This window comes from Solanum pennellii, chromosome 2 (genome assembly GCF_001406875.1).
Source record: "Solanum pennellii chromosome 2, SPENNV200".
Lineage (NCBI taxonomy): Eukaryota > Viridiplantae > Streptophyta > Magnoliopsida > Solanales > Solanaceae > Solanum > Solanum pennellii.
Window position 1 is genome coordinate 34634356 of NC_028638.1, and position 7905 is coordinate 34642260.

Consider the following 7905-nt stretch of genomic DNA (forward strand, 5'->3'; position numbering starts at 1 on the left):
ATAAACATGTTCATACGTATAATATTCATGTCTGAAGTTTGTATTGAAGTCTCAATTAACTCTGAAGCGAGTCCATTCGAGAATGTTATTCCAAATAAAATTTTCTCCTTAATTATCCATACATGTAAATCTTCATTTAATACATCAAATACTATTGTGAGTGTGTCACATCGATTCAATTATAGATACTTTTACCAATAGTTTAGGATGAATCCCTATTCTCAACCATTTCCACTTCATTGGATTCTTTTTATGAGGGGGACATCAAAGTTGCAATTTTGATCATTTGTCTATAAGCACGGTAGTTATTAAGACTTACGAGTAGTTTAATTGAGTAATTAAGTAAAAAAAAATTCAGGAACCTCCTATTTAATTTAATCCCCCATTTAACTTATACTTAAAACTTTTTTAAAATAATTTATCGATATCGAATATCAGGTAACTTTAGACAAAAGTTTGTTGTTTGACATGAATTTAGACGACTTAAATACCTATATATAGGTTGTTCATGGCTATGGTTAAACAACCAAATCGAACTGCAATTCGAACCAAACCAATTAAAAATTGATTTTGGTTTGATTTGGTTTTAAAATTTAAAAAATCGATACTATTTGGTTTGGTTTTGGTTCTACAAAAAAATATCCGCAAAAATAAACAAATCGAACCGTTATAAGGAGAAGAGTCAAAAATACCCTTGAACTATTTGAAATAGTTCAAATATACCCTCTCCTCAAACAATAGGGTCAAAAATACCCTTCTCCTCAAACTATAGGGTCAAAAATACCCTTCTCCTCAAACTATAGGGTCAAAAATACCCTTCTCATTAACATGATATGTTAAACGTCACTTGGATGCCATGTGGATAACACATGGCATGCCACATAAGCCAATAGAGTTTCACTCATGCCACATAGAAAATAAACTTACCCCTAATTTCCCCCAATTTTTTCTATTTCCCTTAGAATTTAGAAACGATTTCACTAAACAACATAGAACCCCTATCCCTTAGAACTTGTGTATTTTGTGAAATCGTTCTAAGGAAATGGAGAAATGAGGAAAGGGGTTTTATGTTCTTCAGTGAAATCGTTTCTAAATTCTACGGAAAATGGAGAAAATTGGGAGAAATTATGGGTAAGTTTATTAGTCTACGTGGCATGAGTAGAACTCTATTGGCTTATGTGGCATGCCATGTGACATCCAAATGGCATCTAAGTGGCGTTTAACCGATTCTGTTAATGAGAAGGGTATTTTTGACCCTATAGTTTGATGGTAAGGATATATTTGAGCCGAAATATACTTCAAGGGTATATATGAGCTATTTCTGATAGTTCAAGGGTATTTTTGACCATTTTTCGTATATAATATATATAAATTTTATTATTATTTATATGTTATTCATAAATAAAATATAAATATTTTAATAAATTTTAATTAACTTAAGTCTTTAACTTTATTTTTTTTTAAGCGCAACACTTAAATTTCAGTCCGACTATTAAAACTCTAATCTTAACTCCACCAAAACTTTATTATTTAAGTGACTTTTAGATAACCTAGTAGCCCACCTAACATATAAACGTCCATTTCTTTAAAAAAAAAATGTATATGCACGCAGGCTACAGCTTTATGGCTTTGCAACTTTCTTCGTTGTTTTTTCTTTTGTAAAAGCAGCCTTCTTCAGTCTTTTCTTTTCCATTTTCTTAAGTATTCAACTTCAAATACAAGAAAAAGTTTCAACTTCAAATACAAGAAAAAGTGAAGAGTAAAGGTATTTTTTATATTATATTTTTTCTTAATTTTCTCTAATTTTAATCTTGAGAGCATGACTTTAAAATTGAGATTTTTTATATTTTTTTTTTCTTTATGAGTTTCAGGTGAAACGATAAATAGAGGTTGAAGATTTTGGAAGATTTGGAAGTTCAACCTCAAGTAGAAAATTCTACAACAGATAAAACTCAAGTAAAAGGTAATCTTTCAAAAACTTCTTCTCTGAACAATTCTCTGAATCCTCCGAAGAAACAGAAAAAAAAACAACTCTGAACAATGGAGAAAGTGGTAGAAAAATCTTTGAAGTTTGGGATCATTTTTTATAGATTACTAGTAAAGTGGGTGAAGTGAATGCAAAATGTAAGTATTGTTTCAAAGACTTTGCTTGAACTAGTAAAAAGGATACTTCTAATCTTTGGGGACATTTACTTACTAATATAAGTGTGCGAAATACTCTTTCAAGTCTTTTGATAAAAAGCAAATAACTCTTAAACCTATTAAAAGAGGGGAATCAATAGATATGGAGAAGGTTGTTTATAATGTCACTGAAGTTAGGAGGGTCATTGGCGAATTTGTTATAATCGATGAACAACCATTTAGAGTCGTTGAGGGTGAAGGCTTTAAGATAGTAATATCACTTATTTTGCCAAATTATGAGTTGTCATCTCGTATTATTGTTACTAGACAATGCTTAAAAATATATCAAAAAGAAAAACAAAAGCTTAAAAGACTTGTTAAAGGTCAACGTGTTTGTATTACTAGTGACACATGGACTTCACTCCAAAATTTTACGTATATGGTCATTACTGCACATTGGATTGATGATGAGTGGAAGTTGCAAAAAAAGATTCTGAATTTTTTTCAAACTCCATACCACAAAGGTGAGACTATTGCAAAAGTTACTGAATCTTGTTTGTTAGATTGGGGAATAGAAAATCTACTCACAGTAACACTTGATAATGCAACAACTAATGATGCAACAATTACACACTTAAAAGGGAGAATTAGTGACTTGAAAGGTGTTATCATGGAAAATGATTTCTTACATGTTAGGTGCAATGCCCATATTTTAAACTTGATTGTGAAAGAAGGATTGAGTGAACAAAATAAGTCTATTTCTCGGGTAAGAAATGTTGTGAAATATGTTAAGTCTTTTTGTGCACGAACTACTTCTTTCAAGTAATATGTTGAAAAGGTTAAACTAGATACTCGTGGACTTTTGAGTTTGGATGTTGAGACGAGGTGGAACTCTACATATTTGATGTTAAATACTGCCGTCAAATTTGAAAAGGCATTTTCAAGAATGTATATTGATGATCCTAAGTACTTTAAATATTATCTTGGCACAGGTGGAAAATAGAGCATCCATCTTCAGAAGACTGGAGAGATGTGAATGTGTTTCTCAAGTTTTTGGGGATTTTCTATCAAACAACTTTGAAATTTTCGAGTACTTTACATGTTGCTCCAAATACTTTCTTTGATGAGCTTTTTAATCTTCAAAGCATAATTGTCAATCATTCAAAGTGTGAAAAATCTCTTTTGTCTAGTATGACTAAGAAGATGAAAGGTAAGTTTGATAAATATTGGGGTGATTTTGATGATATGAATATGTTGTTGTTCGTTGCCGTTGTGTTGGATTCTCGTTTCAAAATGAAGTATGTTAAGTTTATTTTTAAGAATTATTATAATTATGTGGAAGGAGATAGTAAGTATGTCAAAGTAAAAAAAAACCTTTAACTAACTTATATAATCATTAAAAACATTATTTTTGGGACTTCTTGTGAAACTGTTGGAGATAAAACTGATGTGTTGAGTGAAGTTAGTGCAATGGATATTTCTGATGTATGGCGATCTGAAAAAGAAAATGATAATGTTGATGATAAATCTAATCTTGACAAGTATTTGGAGGACGATGTAGAGAAGATTAAGGATTTTAATATTTTAACTTGGTGGAAAGCTTCCTCCGAAAGATATCCAATAGTATCTAGAATCACAAGAGATAAGCTTGTTATTCCTACATCTATTGTGGCTTCAGAATTTGTTTTTACACTGGTGGTCGCATTCTTGATTGTTATCGAAATTCTTTGTCACCAAAGACTGTTGAAGCTCTTGTTTGTACTCAACAATGGTTACATTCAGCATCTACAGAATGCAAAATTAAAGATCTTTTACAAGAAATGCAAAATTTCGAGATAGTTGAAAAAGGTATTATTTTATAACTTACTAGTTACCTCTTTTCGTTTCTTTTGTTGGTTCTGAAAAGTTGCAAAAGGCACTACTTTACAATTTTATTTTATTTTAATAAAAAGTTATTGTAAAAATATCACTCTTTAATGTTCACTTCAACATGGAAAATAAACTTTTAATGTGCCTACAAAAAATAATATTGCCAGCATAAATCATATGTTAATAATTATTATTAGAGAGACGATGGTATTAATTTGAAGTTATGAACTTTGGCACTTTAGCAGTTGAGATCTATGCAATGAAATGCTCAGCAATAAGTCGTCGTTCATTTTTTTTTTACTTTACAGTTTATTAACATTTTCTTCAAGTTTATTTTATCTTAAAATTTGATCCATAATAGAACTTTTTACTTATCTCTTATTGTCTTTTCTAAAGACAAAAAGTTTGATCATATTTATGTTTGTAATATTACCTAATATAGTGTTTTTTTTCTTCAGAATATCCGGACAGTAGTTTGAGCATTGAGTAATTTAGACCTTTGGTTTATTAGAAAAATTCTCAGTTGTCACAACATGCAAGATTCTATATGTTATATATCTTTCCAAGATAACTCTGCTAGTATTGATTTTCCACTACATGTATAAATTATTTTCTCTTTTTGAAATATCTCTTATAACAACGTATTGAGTAGTTTTAGTCCTCTTTTAATTTTCGTATGACTAGACACTAGTATTGCTTGATGAAATTTACGATAGTTTTTCTATGAATTATTTATGTACTAAAATTTGTGTTTATCGAGATGCATATGCCTTAAAAAAAATTATATACTTTCAAACCGGAATAACCAAAAGATCGAACCAAATCGAACCAAACCAACAATAACCAAACCGACGGTTATTTTTTTTATTGGTTTGATTTGGTTTTAGAAATTTAAAAACCGATTAATTTTGGTTTGATTTTTGATTTTTTCACCAATAACTGATCCAAACTGAACAATAAACACCCCTACCTATATAGGTTGATTTGAAGCTGATATTTAGTTTGAGTAAATAATTTGAATTTTAAAAATTATATTTTTTTCTCATAAACATGAAAATCTCACCGTTTGTGAAAATTATATATCAAAATTTTTCTAATTTTTATGTAAGCTTATCAAATAAGCAAATCACAATGAGTAAATAAGGTGTCGAAATATCTCAAGATGTCACATTTGTATTTCCCATATCTTCATGTTGCTTATACGAATAAGTGCTTGTGATTACATGGTATTACAAACTCCAAATACACATAATTTTATATGCATGATACATTCATTGGACCAATGAATCAACAATAGTAATAATTTTTTTTTGTCGTGGTTTTCGGATATCGCTTTGCGAACCCGACTAGTTGTGCCCACCGAGTCCCGTTGTTTCAAGGCGGGTTCACTACGGTTAGTTTCACGGGGCCCTGAAGACGCGATCGGTTTATAATGCCTCCAATGGCCCTGCTGGGACTCGAACTAGCGATCTGAAGGATTTCTGTCCTCAGACCTTTACCAGCCGAGCTACCCCTCAGGGTTAACAATAGTAATAACTAGTTTTTCTTTTATGAAACCTCACAATATAATACAAACAATATCTTCACTTTAAACATATATTGGTCTTTCATGCAAATATAATTTTATTGGTAAAATTTTTATTTTTTTTACCTTTATGCAAATATAAATTTATTGGTCAATTTTTAGAAAAGAAGTTAGAATTAAAATTTTACCTTTTAGGCAAATTTGGAATTCAATATCGAAATTTCACATTGATTTTTTTTTTCGAATCTAATTTTTATCTTTTTCATTGCCACTTATTTGAATAAAAATAACGAACGAGGGAAGACCTATATATGTTGTCTTCCTAATGAGATTTGTACAAGACCTTGGGTTGTGCGTGTGGGGAGGGGGGGGGGGTAGTGAGACCTCAAATTCAAGACATTTCGACTTTGCCATGATGTCATATCTAATTATATTACTTATTTCATTCAATAGTTAAAATATAAAACTTAACAAATTTACTTTATTGGTATATTTTTTTACGCAACTTATATAAATTTCACTAGTCTAATAGTTAATTATTTATATATATTTTAGTTTGTAATGTTACGCATTTTATTAAATTTTGGTGCCTCAAGATACATGTATCTCAAATATATGGAGTCAAAATTAGGTGCAATTCATTCTAAGTACATTGTATCCAAGCAGATTCACATGTATTTGACATATATAGCAAATCTTACTCGCCTCCCTCGCATCTCCTCCATCTTTCTCGCCTTCCTATATACATCTGAATTACTCTAGATACATACAGATGCATATATCTAGGGTATATCTAGTATAATTCATATGCATTTGAGATACATATGAATCTTGCTCACTTTCCTTCCCCAATCTCGCTACCATCTCTATTTATTTTTGTGTATCTGATAACAAATATATATGTATCTTAATGTATTTTTTTAAATGTATGGTAAAAACTCTCAATGAATGATAAGATACATAATATTTTGATGTATATTAATTTTTCCTATTCTTTATTAACAAGTCTTGTCATATGCTTTCGAGTGAATTTTATTCTTTTACTCGTCAAACTTTTTTTTCATCATTACTTAGAAGAAAAAACTACAAAAAAATGTCAAACTACATATTACATTAAAATAATATAGCTACACTATACTCTATTTATATTTTGTGGGCATATTTAACTAATAAATAACAAAATACAATTCACATTCATAAAATTTTCCTGTTCCGACTTTTCATGCTCTCTTTCCTATTTTCACTTTTTGAGCCTTCATTCATTATCCCTAATTCAAATTTTTTATCCCCAAATCAATTATGTTACTCCTAAATCAATTTCATCTCCTAGTACGGTTCACAAAATCACAAACTTTTTGTCCATCAAATCCTCACAATCAATGAGTTTACTCAATTTTTGGTTATTGTTGAGTTTCAACAAGTATCTTATAATCCCCATTTTTTCCTCTTTTTTTCTTTGAAGGTTTTATATAGTTCTACATCTATGGCATATTATTAAGGTTGAAGTTAGAGGTTGTATTCAATATTGCTATGCCAGAATCAATACTTTCTATTGTATTTGAATACCTTTACACTTTTCAAATTAGTATGTGAAGGATATACCTTCCAAATTAGTATATTGTGGCACACACATAACCATTGAATATTTATAGTGTGGCATACCATTACACTTTGAATATCTTCTATTGTATTTGAATACCTTTACATTTTTGAATTCCTTTAGTGTATTTAGAGTTATGTTGTCATTTTGTTTTCTGAAGATGATTTTGTAGTAAGATGTAGTAATATGAATGTAGTGTAAGTTGAACAAGTAAAGTTATGTGGAGGATATACCATTCAAATTAGTAAAATGTGGCATACGTATAACCACTGACTATTTTACAGCGTGACATACCATTACACTTTGAATATCTTCTACTGTATTTGAATACCTTTACATTTTTGAATACTTTCTAGTGTATTTAGAGTTATGTTGTCATTCTATTTTCTGAAGATGTGTCACGACCCAAAACGGGTCGCGACTGGCACCCACACTTATCCTAATATGTGAGCGAACTAACCAATCCAATCCCCAATATTTACCAATAGTTAACAAATTAAAATGCGGAAGACTTAGAACTCATTAATGAAAATCGATTAAATAACTTATAAAAACTCAATACTTATTTATTCCCAAAACCTGGAAGTCATCACCACAAGAACATCTATCCTCAAATTACTAATCTAAGAGTATCTAAGAAGATAAAATAAGTAAAAAGCTAGTCCATGCCGGAATCTCAAGGCATCAAGACATGAAGAGGAAGATCCAGTCCAAGGTAGAAGCAATAGCTCACCCTGAAATCTGGCTTGATGAAGACTGGCTAGAGTTGCGGTTGAGTTGAAGACGATGG

The 7905-nt window shown here is 30.2% G+C and overlaps 1 long non-coding RNA gene across 1 annotated transcript; it reads left to right on the forward strand.

The window, feature by feature from the left end:
- Positions 1 to 1658: 1658 nt before the first annotated feature.
- On the forward strand, positions 1659 to 3387 carry LOC114076101. The gene is made up of 3 exons (XR_003576718.1): positions 1659 to 1765; positions 1872 to 1963; positions 3114 to 3387. It is a non-coding gene; the product is annotated as an uncharacterized LOC114076101 (long non-coding RNA).
- The last annotated feature ends 4518 nt before the right edge of the window (positions 3388 to 7905 follow it).